The 8,007-nt window shown below is 36.3% G+C and overlaps 1 non-coding gene across 1 annotated transcript; it reads left to right on the top strand.

Annotated features, from left to right (window-relative positions):
* Nucleotides 1-1,116: 1,116 nt before the first annotated feature.
* LOC124167396 lies at nucleotides 1,117-1,222 on the top strand. The gene has a single exon (XR_006866694.1). It is a non-coding gene; the product is annotated as a U6atac minor spliceosomal RNA (small nuclear RNA).
* The last annotated feature ends 6,785 nt before the right edge of the window (nucleotides 1,223-8,007 follow it).

Below are 8,007 nucleotides of genomic sequence, written 5' to 3'. Positions count from 1 at the left end.
TGGAGAAAAAATATGCAACGAAATTTTAACCCTGGCTAGCTGATGCCAATATAAACCAAAACTACCAGTAATATTTAGGTTAAAATGCAGAAATACAGAAATATTTAGCCAAGCTTTCTAATTGGCTACGAGTTTGCCCCATTGCTGGATGCCTCGGATATATATTACGATCTCCGGAAGAAAAAGCATTCAAACTCACGAAATGTACGATGCATCCGGCGACAGGGCAAACTTGCGGTCAATCGTATAGCTTGGCTAGAAATTTCTGTCATTTAAAAAACGAACGCGCATTTCCAAACTAAACATCATTGGTAATTTTGGTTCCCACTGGCATCAGCTATCCATGTTTAAACTTTCGTGACATAATTTTCCTCCACCCTGTATATCCGGTTGCCTGAATTTTTTTACACCCAAGTCTGTAGGTCGTGCGCAGAGGATTCAGGGCGACTTAAAGGCAGTAAGCAGTATGTAGGGTGAATAACCGGCAAAGTAAATAAAGAAAATGTTATAAATAGAGGTTTAAAAGAGGATGCTTGCACCTTGAAAATCAGACAAAATTTCGAGCCGGTCAGCATTAACTTTTGTGAAAATAACTACCGTTTTTCATATTCATCCCCATGATTTTAAGAATTCAAAATTTACGTCAGCTCCTCTCATATATATATTTATTTATTTACATTACCCCAAAAACAGCACGTTTACGGCCTTTACAATGGGGAATTAATGATTTACAAATGAAGGACATTCACACACGCCCACGCCCTGGATGAGGGTAACTTACCCCGGCGGGACTCGAACCCGCGACCTTCGCTTTGGCAGGCGAGGACGTTAACCCCCCGCCACCGAGGCCGACTATATATGTTGAATGCCTGACAGACAGCACCTTGAGACTTTCAGACTCACCTCAAATTGCGTGGGGGATTGGATGGAAGCTTAGGAGTACGCTGTTAAGAACAAACTCCGCCTCACGAAGCCTAATATTCGCCCTCGGCCAACAAGCAATAGAGATCGTCGAAGAGAGCCGGTAGTTGTGACGTCCTAAACTATCGGATACACCGCGCTAACGCAATCATTTCTCAATCACCATTATTATCATTAGGCAGCAATCCCAACATCGTGTTGTATGAAAGGGGAGACGGCTAGCACTCCCCAAGACAAGGATGGAATTTCAACACATGTTGTTTAAGGCACCAATGGTCTTCAAGCACTTAACCATATTTACGCCGGCCTCTGCGGCGGCGGGTAAAGTCCTCGCCTGCCAAATCAAAGATCGCGTGTTCAATTCCCGCCTGGATAAGTTACTTTTATCCTAGGCATGGATGTTTTATCACGTTCATTTGTTAAATAATATCAAAAACCCCGATGTAAAGTCCGAATAGTGCTGTTTTCTGAGGTGTTTAAATAGTTAAAATTAAAAATAAATAATTGGTTTGACGTAGCTCTCCATTCTACTCTCCTATCCGCTAGCCTTTTCATAGACACGCATTTCCTCTTTTTTACATTCATTGTACTACATAACTCATTCGGAGCCGTCTCTTACCACTCTTCCATTTCATCTTTCCTCCTACGATTATTTTCACCGGGCCATAAGGCCTCGTAATTTGGCCAACTGAACTGTCTCGTTTATTTGAAAGGTTTCCAGAAGAATCCTCTTTTTCCAATATCGTGGAATCATCTATTTAAAAGATTTATGAAAACAATCTATTCAAAATGGTTGGCTAAAAAATAGATAATAACTTTATCACTCAGTCCAAATTTGTGTATAAAAGCATCAATCCGAATCCCTTGAAATTCTAAGAAGAAATGCAATTAATTCAACACAATGCCAAGACTGTGATAACATTAATATATGACTGACATACTATATCAATTTAAAATGAGGCTCAGATCTGCGTATAAGAATATATTTCTATTGAAAACACTCATACTTTCCGATTTGAAAATGCCATAATTTTAAGTGTACAATATTATTTATCTATATAACGTTATTTAAAGGTTGTATTTTGGTTTATATTTCATAAAACTTGATTGGATGTGACAAAGGAACTAATATTATTGGTTGAATTAAAATTTGTTATAATCTGATACACCAGAATTTTACGATGGAAAATAGTAACAAACACTCTACAATATTTCAATTAAGGTAAGCGCGTTTTTGCACTGCTCAAAACGTTTTTTAATACTATTTATTATATGCATATCTGTTTTACCTATTGCTAATACCGACAGTTCGATTTTTCCTCAATTACATAATAATGAATTGAAGCCCTGAGGTAGAATTTTGCATTTTCGTAACGCTGGCGAACTGGAGTGTTTTATTTTAAAACCCATACCTCTAGCAATGTCTCAGCTAATTAATTAACCATAATAATTATAATTATTGTTTTTATCATTATCCTTGATGCTATCACTATTCTTCGTTCATAATATTTTTTTAAATTCTAATTGGCCCATAAATCTAATAAGGGTTCCTCGGAACACCACAAATGTCACCCGAAATAACTCATAACAGTCGCAAACAAATCCTGAGCGAGAGAATGGTGCATGATTTTGAATTCTTTTGTGGCCTATAATACTCTTTCGGCCCATTCTGAATCTCAACGCAGTATACATATACCCACATCTTCCTGTCATGCAAATCCAATTTCGCGGAATAATGGAGGTCTTCGCATAATAAGGCTCAGCACGGTTCCGCGGCGATGCAATTAGTTTTAACGCGGCGGTTTACGTGGCGTTTAATTTCTCTGTCGCACGGTCCGAATCGGGTGGTTTGGAGGGACACGCGTAGGTCAGTACATTCATAGTATGAGGGCATTAGAGCAGATTCAGTGGCCGAGTCGTCAGTTCCTGACCAGTTATATGTGAGGTTCCGCGCGAATAGTTTCTGATTTTTTTTTCAGTGTCAGTTATGTATTTTTAAATGTAAAGTCTTCTGTAGTCGCGGTTACTTGTAGAAACATCTCATTAATAGAGTATCGTATCAAAAAATAGAGAATAAAAAAAAACTGGTGGAGTTGAATTAATTCTGTTTATTCGGAAGCAGAGTAACTAGCGACGGGAGAAGAAGGAAAGAAATTAACAACAGAATACCCCCAAGCGAAGTGTGAATTCCAAGAAAAGAAAGATCTACTTACAGCGTGAAATTTAAACATAGAAGTAAGGAAGCAATATATCAGAATTTGCGTTTGGAGTATACTTCTCTAAGAAAGTGACAAATGGGCAATAGCAACTGCGGAGAAGCAAGGGCAGATGCTGTGATGTCGAAATGTGGTGCTACAGAAGAATGACGAGGATCAAATGGATCGACCGAGTTAGTAATTAGGAAGTCTTTAGAAGAGTTGGCGTAAAGATTGCCCCATGAAAACCTTGATAAGAGGACGAAACAATCTTATAGGCCATTAATTAAGACATAATGGCCTGAAGAAGACAATAATCGAGGGACAAATAGATGGCAATGGCGGAAAAGGAAGATCTCGAAAAAATATGAGGAACAGGTAAAGAAGGATGTGAAAGAAGAAAAATAGAGTGGAGAGCTGCGTCAAACAAATCTTAGGATTTTTGACGAGTGACGATCATGAAAGTCCTCTGCATTCGTGGTTACTTGTAGAAATAGCTAATTAATAGAGCTGTATAATCAGAGTATTTTTGTGTTAATATTTTGATTTTTCATTCCAGTTGGATCATCCTTGCATAGTTTAAAAATGAACCCCTTTGCCTTCACCAATATTACACCTTGCCATGAGATATATGAGGTCTTGAAGACGATTATTAGTTCCTATTCCTTTAGAAGAGTACATTGCTCCAGGAAAATATTTTTAGGATCGTAACTATCAATAATTTCCATTGGCACTTAAGGTGTTTAATAGATTTGGACAAATTCCAGCAAAAATTGAGTTTGTTCCTTTACCTAATTAAAATTGGTCCTGTGCCTGTACACCATTGAATATCCTGAGTAGTTGACTCCAGGTTTTATTTAATCACTCTTAATTGCTGTATCTTCTTGTATCTGTTGCCTCTTGTATTTTATTAGAATAATTACTGAATTATTAGTTGACCAATCCCTCTACGTGGGCTCACTCAATTTGACAGTTGCCAAATGTTAACCAAAGTTATATGCAACAAAAAGCTATTCAGGAGAAACGGGATGGGCTATTTGGGTGGAGCTAACTTGACTACTGATCTAAGGGATTAGGCACGTGGTGGCGCCCGAAACTCCGAAATGTTTGGAAAAAGTGAAAAGATGGTGATCTTTACGGTAGCTAGAGTGCCTCGGTAAAAGTAACAACAATTTGATAAACCTTTGGTAAAATATGTTTTGAAAGACGCACTTTCAATGATTCAAAGAAAGAGGGATTCCCATTTGACGTTTTGGAAATATTTGACGGTAAAATTAGGATTATTTTACATGGGCTCTTATAGATAAATACGGTTTTCTGAGCTAGCGAAGGTGTTCGTTAAAAGACGTCGACATGGCACTCATATGAAGAAAAATTTGCGACGAATCGAAATATTTACGGGAAAGTATAATTTTATGATAAAATAAGAAGATAGTTGCGAAAAACTGCCTGAATCTGGCAGGATCGCATGGTAACAACATAGCAAATCGAAAACCACTGAACCGACTTCGCCTAAATTACGCAAATATATATATTTTACTAGGTTTTACAAAAGTCTTACATATCTTTAGTTTATAAGAAAGAATATTTTTTTGCAACTTACCACTTATATTGTGAATAATTAGTTAAGGTGTGTCGTCAGTAGTTCAGTGTACAAAGGTTCGAAGTAATGTTGAAACTAATCAAGTTTACTATTGTAAATACCTTTTAACATCATTTTTGACGTTTGCATGGTGCTAAGATACAAAATTGCACTTGTATTTCATTCCTTGTTATGCTTTATTTTGTTTAAATTTTTTGGCCACTCTTTTGCGTAAATAACACATAGGTCGAGTACATCACTTGACTTCACCCGATGCCACTCTAACAACCTTTCAAGTAGAGTGAAATACCTAGACACTTAAAATTCTTTAAGAACATTAAAATATTTGCAACTCACCATTGCCAAAGGTTTAAAAATTCGTCGAGGAAATATAGTGAACTATTTAGTTGTAAACTTCCGCAACCTTTTTTAACTCTACTTATTTCCTTTCTATCTTTCTTTGGGCGGTAGGGAATTGGGTTTTCTAGTACTATGTTGGACACTTACGATGTTAAAAAAGATTATTTTAAACAATCCATTTAACTGGTTTTGCGTTTTTTCGGGTTAAATCGCGTCCAGCTTTACCGTTGAAAACAGTTTCACCAGGTATACCCCTGGCGTCTTTAGGTAAGAAGTGGAGCCCGGCATTTTTGTCGGTCTTAGATAGCAGAGAAGTCTGATCACCTTGAAGCACCTGCGTATAAGAAGGGTCATACCACTCTGGTCTATAAGAGCGAGAAACACACAAAGCTGTACCTACAACTTGAAGAGGCCAGGGGGAGCATCAGCGAATTTTTTTTTCAAACCTGGACACAGTGTGAAACGAGCTAATCATCATTCACTCCGCGAAAATATGTTGAAATCTAATAACAGTTTCATGAGGAAGAACTTGACTAGTGTTCTGAAATCGAGTTTAGGAGTTTCTTCCGTGAATATTATTTAAAAAAATATAACAGGTCATATCCTAACTGTTTTAGATATCACCTTCACTACTTGAATGGACTGTGACCTAATTTTTAACTACCATCATACTTATTTTAACTTTTCTTTTGACGAATAATTGTTTTTACTCACTCATTTCGCTGAGGCATCATTAGATAAAATAATCCTCAGCATTATGCAAAGGACGATGGATTGACTCACCTGAAAGTAGACAAAAAGAATATTAATGAATGAATCATATTTTAACTGAAATATGAAGTGGTTCACAAAGAGGAATTGGTTAAAGAATTATTCAGCAAATATTTTCATGAAAATACCAGAGGATTAAAATATTTCTCCAACAATTAAGAGCGATTAATGAAAACCTGTGGCTAGGTACTCAGGTCGATCAATGATGTACAGTGACATATGATCAATTTTACTTACGTGAACTAATAAATTTAATTTTTGTCGACAATTATCAGAATATTTGTTTTTAGAAAATGAAAGTTATTAAGGATTTCGATAATATCCATGAGAAGTACACACTATGAAAGAAAGGGAAGTTATTATTATCTTCAAGAGCTCATACATCCCATTGAAAATTGGTGGATTAATAAAGGTAAAGAGGTTCAGGAAAATTGTACCGGAATGAATAATCAGAATCTGAACACAAAAACACTCTAGCCATAGTCTTGTAATAACAACCTTTTCCGACAAGTGACCTTGACTACAGAGAAATTTATCAAAATAATATGGTAAAAATACAATGAAAAGTAATCGAATATTTTCCTTGATGCAATTGGCGAAAATGATGGATATATACGATAAAAAAAATTGATTGCATTTAAAAATTCGATATCACTCGAATACGTTAGCACATAGGCGTTGAAATCTAGGTTGGTATCCGAATAAACGACCTATTTCACCTCTGTCTATAGTTTCTGAGTAGTTCAAATACTAACATGGAATGAAATATAGCCAAGTTATTTTTATAATAATTTTGTCAGGAAAACAGAGTAAGTTTACGCCTGATTGAAATCCCCACATAGCATTCTAACTTTCTCAATCTTAAGGAAGCTAAAAATGAACAACTATGCTTTATCAAAAACGCGTCTCCTAATTGCGTCCAAACAATGTGTTGTTTGATAAAAAAACCACGGTACTTGGGATTTGAAAACTTAAAGTTAAGCATGAGAACAAAAAGGTAAGTGCATAATCAAAACTCTACTTTACATTTACGTTACCAGAGCAGGAAAGTCATTATTACCAGAGTAGAAAGTGGATATTGGATAAACAGAGAAGACAAAGACGTATCTCCTAATTGTGTCCTTACTATGTGTTGGATTACCAAAAGCAATAGAATATTGTAAACTTTATGTTGTGGCTAAGAATAAAAAAGTATGCGTATACACAATCAAAACCCCACATTGTATTTACGTCACCACAGCAAGAATGTCATTATTACTAGAGTAGAAAGTGGATATTGGATAAACAGAGAAGACAAAGATGTGTCTCCTAATTGTATCCTTACTATGTGTTGGATTACCAAAAGCAATAGAATATTGTAAACTTTATGTTGAGGCTAAGAATCAAAAAGTATGTGCATACACAATCAAAACCCCACATTGTATTTACGTCACCACAGCAAGAAAGTCATTATTACTAGAGTAGAAACAGGATATGTGATGTACAGAAACGGAAATCGTGTGCTGATACACGTGACGCATCCTAGACTTTTCTCTCTTCGCGGGCGACTGGATTCCCTTTCACAATGTTCCGCCTTTATTTGGGCACATGAGGATGGGAGCTTGCTTCATTGACGCTGATTGCGCCCGAAATCAGATTACTTGACCCTAATTGAAGTGGTATGAAGACGACGGGAAAGAACTCGCAAGTCAAACACCAAAGAGAGAGAGAGAGAGAGAGAAGGGGGATGAAACAGCAGTGGGGATTAGGTCCCGGCAAGCGAAAAGCAAACGCGAACGGGGGTTGGGGCTTGTTTACACGAGCTATGAGTTAGTGAAGCGATGCAGAGGAATGGGGTGTGCGAATGCGGAAGACTCATTTTGTAGAGGAAAGAAAATTTAGGCATTCCCGAGTGTAACGAAGATATTACGATTTAAAAGTACTTTTTTTATAAAAAGCTTCGTTTTCTCTCGGCAATTTTTCAATGGACCAATGAGCTTTGATGTGAACTAATTTGTTATTATGATTTCCCATCATTTTCTAAAGGAAAGAACATTTACACATTCTCGAGTGTAACGAAAATGTTACACATAAAAGCATGTTTTTTCAATAAAAATTTCAATCAAAAAATGTATAGAAATAATTTTTGAAATATGATTTTTAACATAAAATTTGATGTAAACAAATTTGTTATGATTT

The sequence above is a fragment of the Ischnura elegans genome, chromosome 10, assembly GCF_921293095.1.
Source record: "Ischnura elegans chromosome 10, ioIscEleg1.1, whole genome shotgun sequence".
NCBI lineage: Eukaryota > Metazoa > Arthropoda > Insecta > Odonata > Coenagrionidae > Ischnura > Ischnura elegans.
The sequence above is the reverse complement of the archived record's forward strand: the minus strand, read 5'-3'. Positions and strand labels throughout refer to the sequence as shown.